The sequence below is a fragment of the Coregonus clupeaformis genome, unplaced genomic scaffold (genome assembly GCF_020615455.1).
Source record: "Coregonus clupeaformis isolate EN_2021a unplaced genomic scaffold, ASM2061545v1 scaf0052, whole genome shotgun sequence".
NCBI lineage: Eukaryota > Metazoa > Chordata > Actinopteri > Salmoniformes > Salmonidae > Coregonus > Coregonus clupeaformis.
The window spans coordinates 975,001-1,000,000 of NW_025533507.1; the positions used below are offsets into that span (position 1 = coordinate 975,001).

The following is a 25,000-nucleotide window of genomic DNA, read 5'->3' on the forward strand; positions in this document are numbered from 1 at the left end:
TGTGTGGTTCCCACCGTAAAGCATGGAGGAGGAGGTGTGACGGTGTGGGGGTGCTTTGCTGGTGACACTGTCTGTGATTTATTTAGAATTCAAGGCACACTTAACCAGCATGGCTACCACAGCATTCTGCAGCGATACGCCATCCCATCTGGTTTGGGCTTAGTGGGACTATCATTTGTTTTCAACAGGACAATGACCCAGCACACCTCCAGGCTGTGTAAGGGCTATTTGAGCAAGAAGGAGCGTGATGGAGTGCTACATCAGATGACCTGGCCTCCACAATCACCTGGAAAAGCAGCCAACAAGTGCTCAGCATATGTGGGAACTCCTTCAAGACGGTTGGAAAAGCATTCCAGGTGAAGCTGGTTGAGAGAATGCCAAGAGTGTGCAAAGCTGTCATCAAGGCAAAGGGTGGCTACTTTGAAGAATCTCAAATATATTTTGATTTGTTTAACACTTTTTGGGTTACTACATGATTCCATATGTGTTATTTCATAGTTTTGATGTCTTCACTATTATTCTACAATGTAGAAAATAGTAAAAAATAAAGAAAAACCCTTGAATGAGTAGGTGTGTCCAAACGTTTGACTGGTTCTGTACATCTGCATATGCACAGCTGCAGGGAGTTTGTGTGTGAGTCTTAAGTGAATGCTAAGTGTGTGTATATGGTGTGTGTATATGGTGTGTGTGTATGGTGTGTGTGTGTTACCTGTAGGTGTTGCTGTCTGAGAGTGAGCTGGCTCTGTTTGCTGCTGTAAATGGAGGTGTAGACGTGGAGGAAGGCCATGTACTGACTGGGTGTGGCTCCATACTCTCTACAAGACTCATGGATCACCAGGAAGGAGCGACACAGATCACCCTGACCCGACGCTGGGAGGGACAACACAAACGAGACAGAACATATTCAGTTTAGAGCTACTTCTCTATAGTAGGACTATGACTGACTAGGACTCTGGTGGCAGGGATGTTTTCTCCTACCTGAACCTTTTCTCTTTGGCCTTTCTCTCCTCCACTCTTCTCCCCCTTTCCCTCCACCTTAGCCAGCAGCATCTCAGGGATCTGACAGGAGAGCATCAACATGGGTTATGAAGAAGGAGGACAGAGCTAATCACAATATTATAACCCCGTATGATGCTGTGCTCCCATCCCCCTCTCCTCTCCTCCTCTCCTCTCCTCCTCTCCTCTCACCCTCTTCATGCTGCTCTCAGACCATCCCTCCATCCACTGGACGGAACACTTGCGGTAGAGAGCCGGGGTTGCTCTCACAGCTAATGGTGAAGTTAGAGTTGGTGCAGTCCATGATCAACACTATGTGTAGGTTCTGCTGGATCCCTGAGAGAGAGAGAGAGAGAGAGAGAGAGAGAGAGAGAGAGAGAGAGAGAGAGAGAGAGAGAGAGAGAGAGAGAGAGAGAGAGAGAGAGAGAGAGAGAGAGAGAGAGAGAGAGAGAGAGAGAGAGAGAGAGAGAGAGAGAGAGATGAAAGAGAGAGAGAGAGAGAGAGAGAGAGAGAGAGAGAGAGAGAGAGAGAGAGAGAGAGAGAGAGAGAGAGAGAGAGAGAGATGAGAGAGAGAAAAAGGAGAGAGAACGAGACAGAGAGAGAGAGAGAGACAGAGAGGAGAGAGAGAGAGAGAGAGAGAGAGAGAGAGAGAGAGAGAGAGAGAGAGAGAGAGAGAGAGAGAGAAAGATGGAGATGAAGATGAAGAGGGAGAGACACAAAGAGAAAGAAACAAAGATAAAGAGAGTGGGTAATGGCTGGTGTAATGCTGTCCTTGTCCATTTACCCCCCAGCTGAAAGGCCAGTAGTTTAGTCAGAGGAACTCAGACGGAAGAGACATCTATTGATCTGATCCTGCAGTATCTACAGAACAAACACAGCATCACAATAAACATGGGGGAGGAGAGGGATGAAGGGAGAGGAGGGGAGAGAGGGAGATGAGAGAACAGAGGATGTGTAGATCGGTCGATGTGCCCTTGAGCAAGACACTTAACCCTAATTGCTCCTGTAAGTCGCTCTGGATAAGAGCGCCTGCTAAATTACTAAAATTTCCGCTCCTCTTTTCAGTTCGCTGCAGCAAGCGACTGGAATGAGCTGCAAAAAACACTCAAACTGGACAGTTTTATCTCCATCTCTTCATTCAAAGACTCAATCATGGACACTCTTACTGACAGTTGTGGCTGCTTCGCGTGATGTATTGTTGTCTCTACCTTCTTGCCCTTTGTGCTGTTGTCTGTGCCCAATAATGCTTGTACCATGTTTTTGTAATGCATGTTGTGCTGCTGCCATGTGGTGTTGCTACCATGTTATTGCCATGTGGTGTTGCTACCATGCTGTGTTGTCATGTGTTGCTGCCATGCTATGTTGTCGTCTTAGGTCTCTCTTTATGTAGTGTTGTGGTGTCTCTCTTTATGTAGTGTTGTGGTGTCTCTCTTTATGTAGTGTTGTGGTGTCTCTCTTTATGTAGTGTTGTGGTGTCTCTCTTTATGTAGTGTTGTGGTGTCTCTCTTTATGTAGTGTTGTGGTGTCTCTCTTTATGTAGTGCTGTGGTGTCTCTCTTTATGTAGTGTTGTGGTGTCTCTCGTGTCGTGATGTGTGTTTGGTGTCCTATATCTTTATGTAGTGTTGTGGTGTCTCTCTTTGTGTGTAGTGTTGTGGTGTCTCTCTTTATGTAGTGTTGTCTCTCTTTATGTAGTGTTGTGGTGTCTCTCTTTTATGTAGTGTTGTGGTGTCTCTCTTTGTGTGACAAGTGTTGTGGTGTCTCTCTTTATGTAGTGTTGTCTCTCTTTATGTAGTGTTGTGGTGTCTCTCTTTATGTAGTGTTGTGGTGTCTCTCTTTATGTAGTGTTGTGGTGTCTCTCTCTTTGTGTAGTGTTGTGGTGTCTCTCTTTATGTAGTGTTGTGTGTCTCTCTTTATGTAGTGTTGTGGTGTCTCTCTTTATGTAGTGTTGTGGTGTCTCTCTTTATGTAGTGCTGTGGTGTCTCTCTTTATGTAGTGTTGTGGTGTCTCTCTTGTCGTGATGTGTGTTTTGTCCTATATATTTATTTTTAATCCCAGCCCCGTCCCCCGCAGGAGGCCTTTTGCCTTTTGGTAGGCCGTCATTGTAAATAAGAATTTGTTCTTAACTGACTTGCCTAGTTAAATAAAGGTTAAAAATAATAATAATAATATGTATTGTAAATGTAGATGAGTAGCTAGATAGATGAGTCTCTCACGGTAGGCAAAGTAGTTGAAGAGGGGTCCAGTGAATCCGTCCTGGGATGCAGGATCTTTGAGAGAGGAGAGGAGGGGCTCCAGCTCCTCTGGGGAATACAGGCCTGGAACCTCACCTACAACAAACATATAACACTGATCTCAGTACAGTACAGGCCCCAGGCCTGGAACCTTACCTACAAACACACATATAACACTGATCTCAGTACAGTACAGACCCCAGGCCAGTACCTCATCTACAACACATATAACACTGATCTCAGTACAGTACAGACCCCAGGTCAGTACCTCATCTACAACACATATAACACTGATCTCAGTACAGTACAGGCCCCAGGTCAGTACCTCATCTACAACACATATAACACTGATCTCAGTACAGTATAGTAAGCTAACTACATCAACTACAACACACATCACTTTGAACTGAAACTGAGGACAGATTCAGCACCTCGCCTGGGATTTATGGTACATGGTTTTATTCATCATCTGACATTTGTGTGTAGCTGTTTCTATGCGACTGACCAGAGGACAGCAGGCTGTTGACCATCTCCAGGAAGGCTGGGTGGACAAACTGATAATCCTCCAGCAACAGCACCACCTGTTGGCCCTCCAGACCTGCCAGCTGCATCACCTACACAGAAGAGAACACACACACACACACGGTTAAAACACAAGTCAGGTGTGTGAGATTTGATGTTCCCTGCAGGACGCTTTGCCTTGTCCAGCTTTGCCTTACCCACACCAGTGTTTCCCCCTAGATTTACTTTCAGCAGCGGTGGTAAAGTTAGGGGGAGGGGGCTTTTGCTGGAGGGGTCCGGGGGCATGCACCCCCGTGACATTGTTTTTGTAGAACGACTGTGAGAAGGTCACTTCTGGTGATTTTTTTTTACGACATTCTACTCCGAAATGAATGACAATTAAATTATGTTGACACCATCTGAAATATAATTTCCCCTTTAAAAGCATTATAACCTGTAGTCCAACTGATGCAGCATAGCAGCTTTAAATAAATAGGTTGAAGCATGAGGTTGCCCATCTGCAATTGAAAAACCCCCAAAAGACTGAATGCATAAAATTCTACAAATATATCTTGTAACTTGTCATTCCAGGGTTTTTTCTGAATCAAAATGGGGCTTAGGGGTGAGCGTGGTGGGGGCGTGGCAGTGGGCATGGCCAATGGCGTCCTCTCCGACTGAACATTTTAGAGGCCCTTCTCTTGGCCACAGAGACAACATTTTGCTGTTTTAAAGCTAATTTCCTGCAATTCTACATATTTTGCCATGGGGCAGAGAGAAAATGTGCTGTTTTAAAGCTAATTTCCAACAATTCTACACATTTTGCCGTGGCTTATGCCATGTTCTATGCTATCTGAGTGACTCAAACATAACAAAATGAATGCCTCATGCCATGAAATCTTATAAAAACATATATAGGTCCTTTATCTTTTCTACATACTTTATATCTGGTTTTAGTCGTTTAAGTTAACACTGAAAGCGGTTTTCCTTCCCAAAAAGTATAACAAATCAAAATGTAAAAAGTCTGCCTCTGCTAAACGAATATAGGGGAAACACTGCCCACTAAAACATTAGTTACACAGACAGACAGAAAGACAGACAGAGACAGAGGTATGGCATCTTACGGTCTTCAGGTCGTTGTTGAAGTGTTTGAGTGAGTATCCGCGGGAGATCTTGGGTGTGTAGAGTGTGTATCCATGCATGTGTGAGACCAGGCATGTGGCGGTGCGGTCGGCCCACGCCGCTGCGTCCGGCTAGGAGCAGAGAGCCCCCGGTCGACTCAGGACACGGTCCACACGAGACACAAAGTGACACACCTCCCAGAACAACAGCAGGTCCAACTCCCTGTTGTCACGACCATACAGGACCGCTCCCCTACAGAGGAGAGAGATGCATTAAACACACACACACACACACACACACACACACACACACTCACACTCTCTCCCTGTCCTACACAATACAAACACACACTGACCTTGTGTATGACCTGGCTTAGGTCGGCAAAGTCGAGGAGTCCCAGAGATTTACCGTGGAGGGGCAGGGACTGACCAGGGGCCATCACTCCCCCTCCCTCAGACGCACCCCACGTCACATAGAAACCATCTGCAGGGAGAAAATACAGTTATACACACATCCATACACACACACACACACACACACACACACACACACACACACAACACACACACACACACACACACACACACACACACACACACACCAATCCACACACACACACACCAATCCACACACACACACACACCAATCCACACACACACACACACACAATCCACACACACACACACACCAATCCACACACACACACACATCCACAACCCCCCCCACACACACACACACACACACACACCAATCCACACACACACACACACACACACCAATCCACACACACACACACCAATCCACACACACACACACCAATCCACACCAATCCCACACACACACACATCCACACCCCCACACACACACACACACACACACACACACACCAATCCACACACACACACACACACACACACACACACACACACACCAATCACACACACACACACCAATCCACACACACACACACACACCAATCCACACACACACACACCAATCCACAAAAACACACACACACTACACCCCCACACCCACACACACACACACACACACACACACACCAATCCACACACACACACACACACACACACACACACACACACACAATCCACACACACACCCACCAACACACACACACACACCAATCCACACACACACACACCAATCCACACACCCACACACCCCCCACACCCCCCACACACACTAACCCCACGTTACATAGAGCCCATTTACAGGACAAGACCGTACACACAGAACCCGTTTCACAGAGAAGCCAACTACAGAGAACCCGCTGTCATCCTGGTTTACACACACACTGTGCAGAGGGAGAGGAGCACTGAGATGTGTGTGTGTGTGTTCCATGTCATTTTGTCCAGTGCGTCGGAGCCCCAGTCCCCTCGTATGACGGAGGAGAGGATGTTGTCGAAGGAGTGGATGTCTTTGGAGGAGACCAGTCGGTCTCTGAACAGCCTCCTGGCCTCATAGGCTACCACCTCCAACACGGAGTCTGTTATATTACGGTCCCCTACAGACACAGAGAGGAGGGGTTAACACACACACACACATATACACTGAGTGGACAAAACATTAAGAACACCTTCCTAATATGACTCCAGTGCTTCCCACAGTTATGTCAAGTTGGCTGGATGTCCTTTGGGCGGTGGACCATTCTTGATACACACGGGAAGCTGTTGAGCGTGAAAAACCCAGCAGCGCTGCAGTTCTTGGCATAAACCGGTGCGCCTGGCACCTACTACCATACCCCGTTCAAAGGCACCTAAATATTTTGTCTTGCCCATTCACCCTCTGAATGGCATACATACACAATCCATGTCTTAATTGTCTCAAGGCTTAAAAATCCTTCTTTAACCTGTCTCCTCCCGTTCATCTACACTGACTAAAGTGGATTTAACAAGTGACATCAATAAGGGATCATAGCGTTCACCTGGATTCACCTGGTCAGTCTGTCATGGAAAAATCAGGTGTTCTTAATGTTTAGTACACTCGGTGTCCACTACTACATTAGACCATACTACAAAAAGACACACGGCATCCAAACAGCTCAGTGTACACACACACTCACACACCAGAGAAGAGAGTTTAAGTGATGAGAGAGGGCATTGTGACATACCGTGTAGAAAAGGTAAGCAGGACGAGGGAGGGGCAGAGAGAGTAGAGTAAAGAAACGATGAGTCGTGGGAGAAAAAAAAGAAGTTTGTCAGCAAACGCTTTTAATTAAAATTACTGATTGGACTCCCTATCACAGGGAGAACACATTGCAGGAGGGAGGGAGGGAGTGACAGAGGGAGAGATGAAGGAGGACAGAGAGAAGAGGATGATGAAAGAGAAAGAGACGGGTGACAGAGGCAGCAGAACAGGGGAGAGAGGATGAAAGTGATGGTGAATGCAGGAGGCAGGGAGAGGAAGAGAACTACTGACTTTCAGAGGATATTCTGAAATATCCAACAGCAGCTAGAATTAAACAGTACAGTCTAAAGTTAAGACAGTTACCAAATAATGAGAAGTCAGCAACAACCGAGAAAACCCATGCAATTAGCAGTTTTAAGTATTGCAGAAAGATATTAAACTTTTTTGGTGACAACTCAAAATGGGCCCCAAAAGATGGTGTAGTGCAGGGTTCTTCAATTCCGGTCCTGGAGGGCCGAAACACTTCTGGTTTTTATTTCTACCTGGTAGTTAATTGCACTCACCTGGTGTCCCAGGTCTGAATTAGCCCCTGATTAGAAGGAGAGGATGAAAAACAGAGGTGTTTCGGCCCTCCAGGACCGGAATTGAAGAACCCTGGTGTAGTGCAAGTGTTCCCAAACTTTTTTGGCCCCTCAACCCCATTTTGGCCAATGTTTATTTGGGCTATGACAGTCTATTACAAAATCAGTCTGACAGTATTTTAGAGAGTAATTAAATCTGAAGACAGTATGGTTTGAAGTGAGTGAAATGCATCAGAAAGGTATTGGGAAGTTCAGAATAATGTTGATGATGATCTTTTTCCCCTGGTCTGATTTGGAGCCTGGTCTTGTCCACTAGGTTCTAACGGCTTGTGGTTATTGTAGAGGGAAACAGGATGTACACTACCAGTCAAAAGATTGGACACACCTTACTCATTCAAGGGTTTTTCTTTATTTGTCCTATTATTTACATTGTAGAATAATAGTGAAGACATCAAAACTATGAAATAACACATATGGAATCATGTAGTAACTAAAAAAGTGTTAAACAAATCAAAATATATCTGAGATTTAAGATTCTTCAAATAGCCACCCTTTGCCTTCATGACAGCATTGCACACTTGGCATTCTCTCAACCAGCTTCACCTGGAATGCTTTTCCAACAGTCTTGAAGGAGTTCCCACATATGCTGAACACTTGTTGGCTGCTTTTCCTTCACTCTGCGGTCCAACTCATCCCAAAACAACTCAATTGGGTTGAGGTCAGGGGATTGAGGAGGCCAAGTCATCTGATGGAGCACTCCATCACTCTCCTTCTTGGTCAAATAGCCCTTACACAGCATGGAGGGGAGTTGGGTCATTGTCCTGTTGAAAAAACAATGATAGCCCCACTATGCGCAAAACCAGATAGGATGAAGTATCGCTGCAGAATGCTGTGGTAGCCATGCTGGTTATGTGTGCCTTGAATTCTAAATAAATCACAGACAGTGTCACCAGCAAAGAACCCCCACACCATAACACCTCCTCCTCCATGCTTTACGGTGGGAAATACACATGCGGAGATCATCCGTTCACCCACAACGCATATCACAAAGACACAGCGGTTGGAACCAAAAATCTCCAATTAGGACACATTTCCACCGGTCCAATGATCATTGCTCGTGTTTCTTGGCCCAAGCAGGTCTCTTCTTCTTATTGGTGTCATTTAGTAGTGGTTTCTTTGCAGCAATTCGACCATGAAGGCCTGTTTCACACAGTCTCCTCTGAACAGTTGATGTTGAGATGTGTCTGTTACTTGAACTCTGTGAAGCATTTATTTGGGCTGCAATTTCTAAGGCTGGTAACTCTAATGAACATATCCTCTGCAGCAGAGGTAACTCTGGGTCTTCCATTCCTGTGGCAGTCCTCATGAGAGCCAGTTTCATCATAGCGCTTGATGGTTTTTGCGACTGCACTTGAAGAAACTTTCAAAGTTCTTGAAATCTTCCGTATTGACTGACCTTCATGTCTTAAAGTAATGATGGACTGTCGTTTCTCTTTGCTTATTTGAGCTGTTCTTGCCATAATATGGACTTGGTGTTTTACCAAATAGGGCTATCTTCTGTATACCCCCTACCTTGTCACAACACAACTGATTGGCTCAAACGCATTAAGAAGGAAAGAAATTCCACAAATTAACTTTTAACAAGGCACACCTGTTAATTGAAATGAATTCCAGGTGACTACCTCATTAAACTGGTTGAGAGAATGCCAATAGTGTGCAAAGCTGTCATCAACGCAAAGGGTGGCTATTTGAAGAATCTCAAATATAAAATATATTTTGATTTGTTGAACATTCCATATGTGTTATTTCATAGTTTTGATGTCTTCACTATTATTCTAGAATGTAGAAAATAGTAAAAATAAAGAACAACCCTGGAATGAGTAGGTGTGTCCAAACTTTTGACTGGTACTCCACATACAGTGCATTCGGAAAGTATTCAGACCCCTTCCCTTTTTCCACATTTTGTTACGTTACAGCATTATTCTAAAATTGATTAAATAAATGTTTTTCCTCATCAATCTACACACAATATCCCATGATGACGAACCGAAAACAGGTTCTTATAATTTTTCAAATGTATAAAACATAAAAAACAGAAATACCTTATTTACATAAGTATTCAGACCCTTTGCTATGAGACTCGAAATTGAGCTCAGGTGCATCCTGTTTCCATTGATCATCCTTGAGATGTTTCTACAACTTGATTGAAGTCCACCTGTGGTAAATTCAATTGATTGGACATGATTTGGAAAGGCACATATCTGTCTATATAAGGTCCCACAGTTGACAGTGCATGTCAGAGCAAAAACCAAACCATGAGGTCGAAGGAATTGTCCGTAGATCCCTGAGACAGGATTGTGTCGAGGCACAGATCTGGGGAAGGGTACCAAAAACATTCTGCAGCATTGAAGGTCTCCAAGAACACAGTGGCCTCCATCAAATGGAAGACGTTTGGAACCACCAATACTCTTCCTAGAGCTGTCCGCCCGGCCAAACTGAGCAATCAGGGGAGAACCAGGAGGTGACCAAGAACCCGATGGTCACTCTGACAGAGTTCTAGAGTTCCTCTGTGGACATGGGAGAACCTTCCAGAAGGACAACCATCTCTGCAGCACTCCACCAATCAGAAGCCACTCCTCAGTAAAAGGCATATGACAGCCCGCTTGGAGTTTGCCAAAAGGCCCCTAAAGGACTCTCAACCATAAAAAACATTTTCTGGTCTGATGAAACCAAGATTGAACTCTTTGGCCTGAATGCCAAGCGTCATGTCTGGGGGAAACTTGGCACCATCCCTACAGTGAAGCATGGTGGTGGCGCATCATGCTGTCGTGATGTTTTTCAGCGGCAGGGACTGGGAGACTAGTCAGGATCGTGGGAAAGATGAATGGAGCAAAGAACAGAGAGATCCTTGATGCTCCAGAGCGCTTAGGACCTCAGACTGGGGTGAAGGTTCACCTTCCAACAGGACAAAGACCCTAAGCACACAGCCAAGACAATGCAGGAGTGGCTTCAGGACAAGTCTCTGAATGTCCTTGAGTGGCATGCCAGAGCCCGGACTTGAACCCGATCGAACATCTCTGTTGAGGCCTGAAAATAGCTGTGCAGCGACGCTTCCCATCCAACCTGACAGAGCTTGAGAGGCTCTGCAGAGAAGAATGGGAGAAACTCCCCAAATACAGGTGTGCCAAGCTTGTAGCGTCATACCCAAAAAGACTTGAGGATGTAATCGCTGCCAAAGGTGCTTCAACAAAGTACTGAGTAAAGGATCTGAATACTTATGTAAATGTAATATTTCAGTTTGATGTTTTTAATACATTTAATACAAAATGTGGAAAAAGTCAAAGGGTACTTTCTGAATGCACTGTATGTGTTCCTGAGAGTGTAATCTTTCAGTGATGGGGTCATAATATTTTGTAGCTTAAACCATTCAAAAGACAGAGACACATTTGTAAGAAGAAAAACAGAAACCGCTGTGTTTATTACAACCGCATCTAGCGGCTACCGAAGGTTACTGACGTAACCCCGGTTCTATGAACCAAGCGCACATTTTCTCTCACGAACCCATTTTCAAATCAGGCGACCCCTAGTTTGGGAAACCCTTGTGTACTGATTGCGGTCTGACCGTGTGATTTAACCCTGTGATCTGACTATAGGTCCCAGTGGACTGTGAGAGAGTGGAAGTAGAGGCAGTGGTGTGAGGTGTGATCTGACCACGTGGTTTGACCGTGCTGTTGTGGTTGACTCACCTGCGGTCAGGTCGTATCGCAGCAGGCTGAGCACCCACTGGGTGAGGACACACGGAGTGAACAGGTAGTGGCTGCGGTCATCCACAGTGAATTTAGCCTTCACCTGAGACCAGAGAGGTATATAAGAAGTTTTATCTAATCCGCACTCTTAGGGAAGCAAATCTAAACCACACACACACACCCGTGTAATAAGTGGCTGTATTGTTTGTGTTTGTGTGTGTGTGTGGTTTAGATTTGCTTCCCTAAGAGTGCGGATTAGATATAAGAGGCATTAAGTAAGTGCTGTGATAAGAGTAGTCTAATCTAAAGCTGCTGCTTGGAAAGATTAGAGCAGCTTAAAGCTGAAGCTTTACTCTGATAACACATGAACTCATCTGAGACAGCACAGACACACACACACACACACACCTGTTCGTAGACCTGTACCAGAGACCCTGCTAGCTGGTGTGTTTTCCCAGTGCTGGCCCAGGCTGCCTGGCTCCCAAGGCTCCTCTGGAGAACAGGCTGCAGGTACGCAGAGTAGATGGTCTGGAGTTGCTCCCTGTCTGGGTAACTAGAGAAGAGAGCAAGTGGGAAGTGTGTGTGTGTGTGTGTGTGTGTGTGTGTGTGTGTGTGTGTGTGTGTGTGTTTGTGTCTGAGTATGTGAGCGGAGTTGAGCGGTCGAAAATCCCGCTCATCGCTAATGGTGCTTGTGCTCCGCTCTGGCGCTCCACGTCATTTCCTACCGCTCCGCTAAAAAACGTTCCTTGTTCACAGGGTAAAAGAACTGCCGCTCCAAATTCGCTCCATTCATTAAAATCACAATTTAACCAACACCCATCAACTTCTGTGACTACCTGTACCTACCAATTGTTTTTTAAGCATTAAAACCAAACCATATGATTTGAATGAAAAGTATTATAACAAACGTGAAAAGGTGAATGGAAGAAGCGCTCATCATTTCAAATAGGCTACATGTCGTATTAAACAGCATATAAACACTCTAATGAGGTCAGGAGTGTGAGAGAATGATCACGTATTTACCTGATTTGTTGAACAATTAATATGCTTAACAATAGAGACATTTCTTAACTACCAGTGCTGTGCTTTTCATAAGGATGGTTCCCTCTAGCTTCCTGCAGCTGGTCTGGGCGTGTAGTCAAGGACACGGGATAGAGATAAACTTGAGGAACAGACAGACCTGTATTGTTTCAATTTCTCGTTGCTTACACACAGCCACAAGAAGAAAACCAAGTGGCTCCTGATCTGCCAGGGAGGGGCGTGCTTGTATGAAAAGCAGAACTTATGAAGAGCTATACAAATCCTGTTGACTCTGTATTAACTTCTGCCTGCAGTTGCATAACTAAATATATTTTACATATACTCAGAAGCCGTTGTCTGTGTCATTTTCTAAAGCTTAAAGTTTGTTTAAGAATAAGAGAATATCAGCACTGTGCAAAGAACAAAAACAGTCATCATTAGGGGCACCCTGGAAGAAACCGAAGAGGGAGAAGAGAGTTCCACAAACCCCGGGTCAGGGCCCTCTGTGGCAACCAGACTATCAGCTGAACTGAATAAACTAAGCCTGGATGCCAGAACTAAACCACTCCCAGCTACCAAGCCAAAGTATCCGTATGTAAGGATAGGGTGGTCGGTGATGGGAGAACAAGAGGACCGGAGAAGAGAACAATAAAGGAGGGAGGGGCTGAAAGAAAGTGAAGCAAGGAAACAGAGAGATAAAGAAGTGTTTGAGAGAGAGGATGCAAGACAAAGGGATAGAGAGAGAGAGGATGAAGAGGAAAGACGGAGAAGAGAAAGCGAATACAAGATAAGATGGGAAGGAGACACAGAAGGTGCTTTCTCCCCAGGAGCCAGACAAGACATGGAAGACAGAATAGCAGCTGAAGAGCTGGCGCTCCGACAGAAATACTACCATGATGTGGAGAGAATGAAGAAACAAGAAGAAATGAGACTGGTGAAAGGTATGATAACACCCTAACCACTGAATAACTATTCTATGACAGAGCCTGCAGAAACCTACCAGAAGCGGTACAACTGAAACTGAAAGAAGTGGTTGGCTGGGACCGCAAAGATGGCCCTGAGAAAGAAGACCACGAGACACCACTGTAAGTTCTGGAAGAAGACCGAAAAAAAAAAAAAAATCTAAGAAAACAGGCCTGCAGACACAACTCCAGAAGGCCCAACTGGCTGCACTAGAGAAAAGTAGCAAGCCAGATACATTGATGCCGAGTGCTCCAGCACCTGCACCAGCTCCATGGGCCCCTGCAGCGGCCCCAGCTTAACAGGTACAGTTTCCCCCACAGCCTTATGGTAATCCACAGCCATTCCAGCCCTATCAAACCTACCAGAGCGGGCACATAGGTGAGCCTATAGTCTGCTGGGGATGTGGTATAGCTGGCCATATGAGACACCAGTGCCCCACTGCTGTGGACCAGGGAGGTTGGGCACCACAGCCGGGCTTCAGAAGAGGCAGAGGTGGAACTGGCTAAGGAACCCCACACGTGTGTCCTGAACTAATAGAACTTCCTGAACTAATAGAACTTCCTGAACTAATATAACTTCCTGAACTAATATAACTTCCTGAACTAATAGAACTTCCTGAACTAATAGAACTTCCTGAACTAATAGAACTTCCTGAAATAATAGAACTTGACGCAAAAGCAAGACCTGACCTATTGGGCGGCAGGTAGTCTAGTGGGTAAGAGCGTTGTGCCAGTAACCGAAAGGTCGCTGGTTCTAATCCCTGAGCCGACTAGGTGAAAAATCTGTCGATGTGCCCTTGAGCAAGGCACTTAACCCTAATTGCTCCTGTAAGTCGCTCTGGATAAGAGCGTCTGCTAAATGACTAAAATGTAAATGTTGATGAACCTCTTGAGTTGGCTGACATGACACTTTTCGTAGATGGGTCGGCTTACATTGATCAGACGACGGGAAAGAAACATGCAGGTTTTTGCTGTAAGAACTATAGATAAATCACTACACATAGAGCAGTCCCTCTCTGATCATTTCTCTGCACAACAAGCAGGGTTACTAGCTCTCACCACAGCTTGTGAGGCTGCTGAGGGAAAAACAGCTAACATTTACTCAGACTCTGCCAACGCAATTGGTGTATGTTTATCATGGGCAGGTGTCTGGAAGGCTAGAGGATTCACCAATGCATCAGGGACCCCTATTAAGAACAAATCTTACGTTTTGGCTCTCATTTCGGCTATGAAACTTCCTGCTAAATTGGCCATTCTTAAAGTCCAGGCCCATACGGGTAACCAAGATGAGGCCAGTAAAGGAAATGACCTTGCTGTCATGGCTGCTAAAGATGCTGCTACAAGGTGTCACACCCCATGCTGTGAATCTGGCTTCTGCTGTGGCCTCCCCCTGTTGTTGATTTGCAACAACCACAGGCGACTGACCACATGTCTCCCTCCCTTTGGGAGGCCAGAGGTTGCTCCCAGGGGCCCTGATGGCCTCTGGAGACAACACCTTTCAGGTAAACCTGTGTTGCCAACACAGCTTATCCCGTCGGTTTTGCCGAAATGGCACATGGTAACCAAGATTTCACAAGATTGGTTTTGCCCAAATTTTAACAGAACATGTGAAACAACACATTTTTAAATGCGTCACATGCATACAATACAACATTAACAAGGGGACACCACTTAAATCTGGTAATTTCCCCTCACCTAGTGGCCCATTTACACATATTCCAATGGATTGTATTGATATGACTGAGAGAAAGGAGAAAGCACTACTGTTTAGTAATAATGAGGCATTTCCTACTACCCACTGTGATGCTAAAACAGTAGCTAAAATTCTGGTAAGGGAAATATTCCCTTGATTCAAAATACCAGAAACCTTGTCTGCAGACAATAATACCCATTTCACTGGAGATGTCATAGCCCAGATTGCCCTTATGCTGGGGATAGATCAGAAATGTGTCTGTATCTATCACTCGACAGGTAAAACCTGGGTTGATGAAAATGCGAAGCAGCCCCAACAGAGGCACTGGGTATAGCCCTCATGAGATGTTAACAGGCCGTCCCATGAATGTCCCATCTCATAGGCCCATGAATGACAAACAGACAGACCCTGACTAGACTGGAAGATGACCTGTTAGGATATATGGAGGAACTAACTTCTACAGTTAGGTGTCTGTATTCTCACTCTAGGAAAGCCCAGGAAGTGCCAGCCGGAGAGGATAAAGACAACATCCCTGTCCAAATCAGAGACTGGGTGAAACTGAAGGAACCAGCCAAGATGGATGGGACTATACCAAGTGATCCAGAGACAGGGATGGCACCACCTGTCACACTGCCAGAAGGTGAAGAACCAAACACCAAAAGACTGAAGAATGACCAGAACCTGCCACCTGATGAAGACTCAACAGTTCTGCATGGACTCCATGGAGAGAGGAGGGAGGCCGTGAGCCACATCCACTGGGCCATGAATGTGCTGTGCTATGTGTAATAATCTGTGCTCCGCTTGCTTCCTCAGTATCGGGGTGGAAATACACAACAACCAATTGAAGTCAACCAATTCCTGGGTAAATATGCTGCGGGGCCTGGGTAGGAGGGCAACACCAAATGGGTCCAGAATAATGATGTTCCCAAAACCTTCTTCAGCGGGTGAGCTATTTGGTACTATGGGAAAAACTCTATCAGAGGACGATATTACATATGGATATCTCCACTTTATACAATGAGATAAAGTTAACAAAGGACAAGGCATATTTCTATATATTGTCACTAATACGGATAGTAACAGAGAAACTATCCTAGGGACACTCTCTAACAATGTACAAGTCCCACACATTAAAGCTGATAACAAAACTAGGTATGAGGAATCTAAATTTCGGCCAACCAGGGGAAATGGGAGGGGGTAGGACAGCAGCCACATTACAGTCTCTCAGGCAGCAGAGTGCCCTTACCCCCAAAAAACACCAATGGGCCACTCATTTGGGTAGAGGGACTATAGAACCTGTGGTGACAGGGATAGTACCAGCACAGTCCACCACTATGCATCTGTAACCAAGGGAATGTCCATATAGGAAAACTATGCAGGACTCCAAGATGAGACAATCAGACACAAAATGACTGAGTGGCATATCTTACAATTTGGTCAGCAGATTACTGGCATTAATATGTCTACTATCAGGATGGGAGTGGTGATTCCCCATGGGCACATGTGGATATGTGGAGGTAATGGATACCTCCAGCTTCCGCTTAACTGGTAGGGGTGTTGTTATCTGGGAGAAACTAAGCTCCCTATTACCTCAATCCCCCTTCGTGACATGCTAGAGGCAAGAGAGAATATGACTAAGAGGACCAGAGCTAAAAGAAGTGTTCCTGATAATGATAAAGCTCATGGTCATGTTCTTAAACCGGGGGAGATTGTGGGAATGGTACTGTTCCCAGGCGTTGGTGTTGCTATCCTGTCCAAGTGGGTGAATAACTATCCTCTGCAGGCACACATTCATTTGACTGTCAAAGGCTTTACCCAACTCTCCCTTGATGTACAAAACTTAAAAGCCGTAGTGGCTCGTCAGGAAATGGCTTTAGACTATCTATTGGCAGACCAAGGGGGATATTGCTCAGCATTGGGGCTAACTGTTAGTGGACAGTGTGTAATGCTGCTCCCAGAATCTTCTGACAACATGACTGAAATAATTAATGAAATAAGCAATTTAGGCAATATAACCCAATCAAAACGGAAAGCTCCTTGAATGTGGGAAAATGCCAGGCCTATTGGGCCAAAATCAATGATGGCCTATTGTATAGATAATAGAACGAAAATGAAACGTTTAAGAGATCTGATTTTTTAATTTATAAATACTTTGCTACAATGACACACTTAGTTATCTACCCAGCTCATTCCTTTCTGTTAGCATGTGCACGTAGTAAGTACACCATCATGCTTTCATGATACGTGCCTTTTCAGATTCCACAATGATTCTTTAGTTGTGGACACTGCATCACCACACTCCCTCTCTTGCTCTTGGTCCTCATCTTTGTAAGTCACCTTGATTGAGCACCTGTGTGTTTTATCAGTTTCTTGCTGAAAATATTTAGCGAACTCCATGACAGTATCTAAAGCAAGGGGCTATAATATAGCAGCACAAGTAGACTACAAATGCATGCTGGGAAGGCACGCCCTGAGCTGGTGAAGTGAGCGCTACTGGAGCCAAGTTGGAGCGGGAGAGAAGGATGACGCTCCAGCCTTTGGGAATCTCTCTCCACGCTCCAGTCAAATTGGGAACGATCCGCTCCTCGCTCCACTCCAGCTCCACTCACATACTCTGGTCTGTGTCTGTGTGTCCGTACTCACTCTATGGTGCAGATGCGCACAATGGAGGTGAAGCGGGAGGTGAGTGTGTGACGTCCCACAGCGCCTCCTGCTGACATGGAGGCCACCACCTGGACGTTCTCCAGACCCACCCACTCCAGGTTCTCATCATAGAACCCATGGTACGTCAGCACCTAGAACATACAAGGGAGAGAGAGGAGAACTTTGTCACGTTATGACAGCTTGACTCATTTCTGTCTTACACATCGATCAAGAAATAATGTATTTTCAGTATTGTGTTGCATTGAGTTGAGTTGGATTTCGTTATGTTGCGTTGTATTGCATTGTACAGTATTTGTTTGAAAAATGCATCTGGACACAATAACATATTTTTGGTTTCACCTGGCTGCCAATTCCTGAGCTTTTGAGAACATACAGTAATTTGAGGGGTCGCCTGAAGTGTGAGAGGAATGGGAGCTAGAGGAATACAGCAGTGCTGAGGCTCGTAGTGAGGACGCCTGGCTACTATTCTGAACTTTGTGTGGTGAGCTTTCAGGCGCCCCAGAGCTGCTGAGGCACCACCCAAGTGGGTGCTACACAGAGTGGAAGAGGAGAAGTCCAGTGGCTGGTTCCCTGACTTGACCTCTACAAGATCATCAGCAGACTCCATCAACATCATCTACCATCCTCTGTCCAGCTCCCTTTGCTCAAGCCATGAACTGACCCTCTCCATCTTCAGAGGACGCTGCTTGGCCTCTATTGGTTGACCTGTCCTGATATATTGCTTCTTTGTTTTTTTTGCTCTTGAAGTGCTTTGAGATTCTATGAAAAGCTCTACAGAAATGTAAGAAATTATTAGTTGTATTATTATTATTATTATTATTATTATTATTGTATTGTACTGTATTGTAGTGTATTGTACTGTGCTGTATTGTAGTGTACTGTACTGTGTTGTATTGTAGTGTACTGTACTGTGTTGTATTGTAGTGTACTGTATTGTAGTGTACTGTGCTGTATTGTAGTGTACTGTGCTATATTGTAGTGTACTGTGCTATATTGTAGTGTACTGTGCTATATTGTAGTGTACTGTGCTATATTGTAGTGTACTGTGCTATATTGTAGTGTACTGTGCTGTATTGTAGTGTACTGTGCTGTATTGTAGTGTACTGTATTGTACTGTATTGTAGTGTACTGTGCTGTATTGTAGTGTACTGTGCTATATTGTAGTGTACTGTGCTATATTGTAGTGTACTGTGCTATATTGTAGTGTACTGTGCTATATTGTAGTGTACTGTGCTATATTGTAGTGTACTGTGCTGTATTGTAGTGTACTGTGCTGTATTGTATAGTCCCCTGTAGCTCAGTTGGTAGAGCATGGCGCTTGCAACGCCAGGGTTGTGGGTTCGTTCCCCAGTACGAAAATGTATGCACTCACTAACTGTACGTCGCTCTGGATAAGAGCGTCTGCTAAATGACTAAAATGTAAATGTAGTGTACTGTGATGTAGTGTATTGTATTGTACTGTATTGTAGTGTACTGTGATGTAGTGTATTGTACTGTAATGTAGTGTACTGTGATGTAGTGTACTGTACTGTATTGTGATGTGATGTATTGTAGTGTATTGTGTACCTGCTGTAAGAAGGCGATGAGGTTGCTGGTGCCCCACTTGTCAGGCTTGGGCAGGTTGATGTCTTTGAGGTAGAGGACCAGGTTCTCACAGTCTTTGGGTCTGTAGGCTCGGCCCGTGTTGGAACTGAGCAGCAGGCAGGTCTGACTGAGCTTCTGGAGGACGTGACGAGACGAGGTCTGGGCGCTACAGTGGACCACCGCTACCTGGGTGGAACGCAGCCGAGAGAACGCATAGCGCAGCAGCATACTGGAGAAGAACACACACATACAGAACATAGGCTGAATGCCAAGTAGAGAAGCCAGACCATAACATTGAAGGAGGACATGAGTCATGACAGAGGTTAGATATCAGAGGATGATAGAGGAAAAGAGAGGAGAGGAGAATAGAGGAGAGGAGAAGAGAGGAGAGGAGAAGAGAGGAGAGAGGAGAATTGAAAACTGTTGATGCCGCAGGGGTCTGTTTAACTGAGTTTGTGAGACAAAGCTCAGGGCGAGGGGGGGGGGACATTTTGTGAGGGTGCAAACTGAGATAGGATAATTGGGATGTGTGTTTGTGTGTGTGTGTTTCTCTGAGGGCAGCAGTGGAAATTAAGTAGATGTTTTTTCATCAGACAGGGATGACAAGCGTTTCCATGGCGCCCTGACATTTCTGCGAGATTAGGGTTGTGTGTGTGTGAGAGTGTGTGTGTTTTTGTGTTTCATGGGGGGGCTCAAGTGGAGCGTAAAGCCAATCAGAGATGCCCTCCCTCTACTGCGTGCCCCTGGGATGACAAAGACTGTAGATTCAACAAGTCTCTGCCCCCGCCTGCCCCTCGGTCCGCTGTGCTATTCTAAGAAAGGTCACGCCTGAAATAAAACATGCCTGGAGACATAAGTGTGTGTCATACCATTCTCCCTGAATAGTAAGAGGAGTGTGTACATGATCTGGCTAGAGTGTATTATACATCCCGTGTGTGTGTTTACCCCTTGCCACAGCCCTCAGGCCCCACCAGTATGAAGGGTTGTCTGTGCTGGGAGGAGAGCCAGTGGGAGAAGCAGTGCAGTCCTCTCTGCATGTCGGGGGTCTGGATGACGGGGAGTGTGTGAGTGTGTGTGACCTCTTCCAGGCTGAGGCCGTCAGGACGTTCCAGAGAGTACGCACACAGCCGGCCAGACTCAGGGTCATAGTAGGTGTCCAGGGGCTTCCTCGGGTCAGGAGGGCTCTCTCTAGCCCAGCCCAGCACCTGCAGGGAACGCACACGCACATAATGATGGGGACGTTTATTAGTTGATTAATGGATGGATGGATGGCTAAATGGATAAACGGATGGATGGATGGCTAAATGGATAAACGGATGGATGGATGGCTAAACGGATGGATGGATGGCTAAATGGATAAACGGATGGATGGCTAAATGGATAAACGGATGGATGGATGGCTAAATGGATAAACGGATGGATGGATGGCTAAATGGATAAACGGATGGATGGATAAGTCCCCTGTAGCTCAGTTGGTAGAGCATGGCACTTGCAACGCCAGGGTTGTGGGTTCGTTTCCCACGGGGGGGGCAAGCACTCACTAACTGTAAGTCGCTCTGGATAAGAGCGTCTGCTAAATGACTAAAATGTAAATAAATGGATGGATGAATGTATGGATGGACTGATGAATGGATGAATGGATTGACCGCCTCGTCTCACCTCCTTGGCGAAGTCCTGTCGTGATTTGAGGTTGAGGTTCCCGCCCAGCCCTCTGATGAGACTAACCACAAACTGACCACGCTCTGTGACCCCACTCAGGTGAGACAGACCGTTCAACACCGTCCCTACCAGACTGGTCTCCACCACAAAGTCATTCTGACAGACAGACAGACAGACAGACAGACAGACAGACAGACAGACAGACAGACAGACAGAGAGCGAGAGAGAGAGAGAGAGTCAGAAGGGTAACAGTTATGAACACAAAATATCCAATCCACTACAGCATATTTGGGGTAAAACTCCGATTGGCTTGAGTATATTTCGGGTAAAACTCCACTTTGCTACATAAATCCAGTTGATGCTATTGATTATGACCAGTAGAGGGCAGTATCAGTATGTATCACCTGTTTAAGCACCCAGTCCAGGCCTCTGTGGAAGTAGTCTCCCATCCAGTTCTCCAGGTTACTGCGACACTCATCAGGCTGACCCTTCAGCCACGACTTGACCAACGCACTCACATCTGTGTCCTCATCACTACAGAGAGAAGACGGGGGTTAGAACGCGACTAGAACAATGACTGTAGGTTAACCCATCAAGGACCACACACACACCAACCTGAGGAAAATCATGCCCATGCGTGAGATTGTGGCTGGTGAGGCACAGCTGAGGTCGTGTGTCTCGAAGACAAAGTTGATGTTGGGTCCAAACTGAATCCTCTCTCCACTGGGCATGGTCAGCAGACGGTTGTCGTCCAACACAGAGTTCAACGACTCGATCCACTCTGGGTCTATGTCCCCGTCACAGATGATCCACGAGCTCACCTCTGGAACACACACATAATGGCTAACATCAGGGTAACTCAGGGTTACTTTTTTGGATCAGTTTTAATTTTGCAAATAGATTGTGGCTTCTATCGATGTAATTGTCTGCATCTTTTCCAATCCCCCATATATATTTTTTATAAATATACACTACCAGTCAAAAATTTGGACACACCTATTCATTCAAGGGTTTTTCTATATTTTTACATTGTAGAATAATAGCGAAGACATCAAAACTATGAAATAACACATATGAAATCATGTAGTAACCTAAAAAGTGTTAAAGAAATCAAAAAATATTTTATATTTGAGATTCTTCAAATAGCCGCCCTTTGCCTTGATGACAGCTTTGCACACTTGGCATTCTCTCAACCAGCTTCATGAGGTAGTCACCTGGATTGCATTTCAATTAACAGGTGTGCCTTCTTAAAATGTAACTTGTGGAATTTATTTCCTTCTTAATGTGTTTGAGCCAATCAGTTGTGTTGTGACAAGGTAGGGGGGGTGGGGTTACAGAAGATAGCCCTATTTGGTAAAAGACCAAGTCCATATTATGGCAAGAACAGCTCAAATAAGCAAAGAGAAACGACTTACTTTAAGACATGAAGGTCAGTCAATCCCGGAAAAATTTAAGAACTTTGAAAGTTTATTCAAGTGCAGTCGCAAAAACCATCAAGTGCTATGATGAAACTAACTGGCTCTCATGAGGACTGCCACAGGAATGGAAGACCCAGAGTTACCTCTGCTGTAGAGGATAAGTTCATTAGAGTTACCAGCCTCAGAAATTGCAGCCCAAATAAATGTTTCACAGAGTTCAAGTAAGAGACACATCTCAACATCAACTGTTCAGAGGGGGACTGTGTGAATCAGGCCTTCATGGTTGAATTGCTGCAAAGAAACCACTACTAAAGGACACCAATAAGACGAAGAGACCTGCTTGGGCCAAGAAACATGAGCAATGGACAATAGACCGGTGGAAATGTGTCCTTTGTTCTGGAGTCCAAATTGGAGATTTGTGGTTCCAACCGCGTGTCTTTGTGAGATGCGGTGTGGGTGAACGGATGATCTCCGCATGTGTATTTCCCACCGTAAAGCATGGAGGAGGAGGTGCTATGGGGTGGGGATGCTTTGCTGGTGACACTGTCTGTGATTTATTTAGAATTCAAGGCACACTTAACCAGCATGGCTACCACAGCATTCTGCAGCGATACGCCATCCCATCTGGTTTGGGCTTAGTGGGACTATCATTTGTTTTTCAACAGGACAATGACCCAACTCCCCTCCATGCTGTGTAAGGGCTATTTTACCAAGAAGAAGAGTGATGGAGTGCTGCATCAGATGACTTGGCCTCCACAATCCCCCGTCCTCAACCCAATTGAGATGGTTTGGGATGAATCGGACAGCAGAGTGAAGGAAAAGCAGCCAACAAGTGTTCAGCATATGTTGGAACTCCTTCAAGACTGTTGGAAAAGCATTCCAGGTGAAGCTGGTTGATAGAATGCCAAGAGTGTGCAAAGCTGTCATCAAGGCAAAGGGTGGCTTTTTGACAAATTTGTTTAACACTTTTTTTAGTTACTACATGATTCCATATGTGTTATTTCATAGTTGTGATGTCTTCACTATTATTCTACAATGTAAAAAATAGCAAAAATAAAGAAAAACCCTTGAATGAGTAGGTGTGTCCAAACTTTTGACTGGTACTGTACATATATTTAAATATATTTTCCTTTATTATTTTCCCCTAACCCTACCACCCCTCCCCTAATTGGAGTAAACTAATGGACAACAACACATAGGCTTCTACTTCCAGTGTATACATACTATTTACATTTTACAGACACAGTATATTTTACATGAGTTATCTTTTGTTTGTTTTAAATTCCACCCTCAACCCCTCCCATCTTTCTCTGAACACCATCCAGTTTTGATTTCTTTGCCAGATATTTTAAAACTATGCTTGTGATGTTTCACAAAAGTTCAGAACCTTTCCATTCTCATAGTTTCTACAAATTGTAAATTAAAGATTTTTAAAAAGTATACGAGCATTATTCTATTATTGATCGATTGACTATGACTTTTCAGATCACCCAGCAGGGCTATCTGCAGAGTTAACTCCAGGTAAATGTTGCAATTCTTCAGCCATTCCTGAACCTGTGACCAAAAACAAGCTACATATGGACACTACCAAAACAAATGATCTAATGAGTCTGTCTCTTCGCAGCAACATCTGCAGAGCTGGGATGGTTGTATCACCCATACTGTATATATAACATTCTATTGTTTGCAAGAATTTTGTATAATAATTTAAATAGAAAAACTGTTTTGAATCCAGCATTACATCGAAAATCTCTTCCAAACTATTTTGAAATCTGTATGGCACAGCTGTAAATGTTTTGGTCCTGAAATGAAACTGGTATACTTTTTTATTTTTCATAATTTTCTTTAACCAATCTTGGTCTTTAATGCAGGGCCAACAGACAAGTTCCTTACTTTCTCCCCCTTCCACTTGCCTCTTCCAATTTTGCAGTAATGCTGCAATTAGTTGGTTGTAATTTTGGATAGAGCAGACATTTCCATATATTTATATTAGCTGCATGTGTGACATAACTTAACCAGTCCTATATATGATATCATTTCCCCCCCACCAAAAATAAATGTTTTTTCATCAATTAGTATATTTGAGTTTAACCATAATATTTGTTGTAATATTTGTTCTGTCTTCTCTGGTGGATTAAACTGAAATTGCAACCAACTTTCTATGGCTTGTTTAACTTTCACTGTCACTATCTTTCAGAGTAGAATAGAATACTTATTCTAATACGTCTAAAAGATGCAGTCTGGCCTCATGGTTGTGTTGTGGTTCTTACCCTGTGGTTCTCTGACCACCTGCCTGGCGCTGTTTGTGAGAACCCCGTCAGTCCACTCCCTAGTGTCCATGTCTATGTGACCCAGCAGCTGCTGGCGGGGCATGGCTTTAGGGTTCACTGTATACTGCTTCACCTAGACCCACCATGACAGCGACAAGGACAGGCAGGGACCAAGTTGTTTGGTGGCATAGGTCAGTGGCTGCATCTCAAATGACATTCTATTGCTAACTGTAATGTTACATTAATAAAATATTAATACGATTATGATTAATGATAACTAGGGCACAGAGCTTTTCCTGGGAGGGTAACGCAGACAGAATAACAATATAAGGATTGTGATTATCATGATTAATCAGGTGTATACTCACCACCCTGCCTGTCCTGCCCAGGGCGGCACGCAGCATCCT

The 25,000-nt window shown here is 44.8% G+C and overlaps 1 pseudogene; it reads right to left on the reverse strand.

Moving 5' to 3' along the window:
- The window catches only part of LOC123483243, a 176,718-nt pseudogene that overhangs the window by 121,322 nt on the left and 30,396 nt on the right, over window positions 1-25,000 (reverse strand).